This window comes from Buceros rhinoceros, unplaced genomic scaffold (assembly GCF_000710305.1).
Source record: "Buceros rhinoceros silvestris isolate BGI_N320 unplaced genomic scaffold, ASM71030v1 scaffold24071, whole genome shotgun sequence".
NCBI lineage: Eukaryota > Metazoa > Chordata > Aves > Bucerotiformes > Bucerotidae > Buceros > Buceros rhinoceros.
In genome coordinates, this window is record NW_010393986.1 from 872 (window position 1) to 1714 (window position 843).

Here is an 843-nt window from a genome sequence, read left to right on the forward strand (position 1 = left end):
CCAGTTCCCCCCTCACCACCGCAGAAGACACCCAACAACTCCCAAGTCAGTCAGCAAAAGCAGGTAACCAAGCTCGGTGTTTTGGCTGGGTTTATTTTTTTTCTTATATTTTTCCCCATCAAATGTAAGAAGTGATTTAGTATAAACACTCGGCATGGAGAACACCTTTTTGCTGGAGCCAGCCTCTTCTCTCAGGAGACTAAGCCTAGGAAAACATCTCAGTGGAAACAGGAACTTACTCCTATGCAGTCTTTTTCTCTAATTTATTTAACACTTCACTGATACAGAACTAAAGACGCTTAACTCCCCAAAGCAATCATTTCTCCCACTAACACAGCCTAGGATTGAGAAATACTTCACTTCTTTATCATCACCTTAAAGCTGGTGATTTTTTCACATCAGGAGACGCTGGACCTGGACAACTGCCTGTGGCTGCCCCTGTTTGAGCAGGGGCACTGGACAAAGGGACCTCCAGAGGTCCCTTCACATTCTGTGACTCCATCACTCATGACACATTCTGCAGCTCACCAGTAGAATGTCAGGGAGAAACAGCAAAGGTTCGCTCATTTAGAAGAAATTAGAGCACAGGCCTTATTTGCATGGTGGAATTTTAAACCTCAAATATTTTCCTGCCACCACTCCATGCGTATCGCATCACCCACCATGTGTTGTTCTGCATATGCCAGCTGCCATACAAGTAAGTTACACAAATTTAAATGTTTACACAACATGCTACCGCATAAAATACAACAAAACCCACACCGGTGTGTTCCCACTGCGTAAATCTGGCAGCTGACACGATGTAGCCACATTCCCTCAAGTCAGCTTTTTGAGAAGCCATCC

The 843-nt window shown here is 44.6% G+C and overlaps 1 protein-coding gene across 1 annotated transcript in view; it reads right to left on the reverse strand.

Annotated features, from left to right (window-relative positions):
- The window catches only part of LOC104501313 (biogenesis of lysosome-related organelles complex 1 subunit 5-like), a gene marked incomplete at both ends in the record, with an annotated part of 4201 nt that overhangs the window by 438 nt on the left and 2920 nt on the right, over positions 1 to 843 (reverse strand). The window lies entirely within an intron of this gene.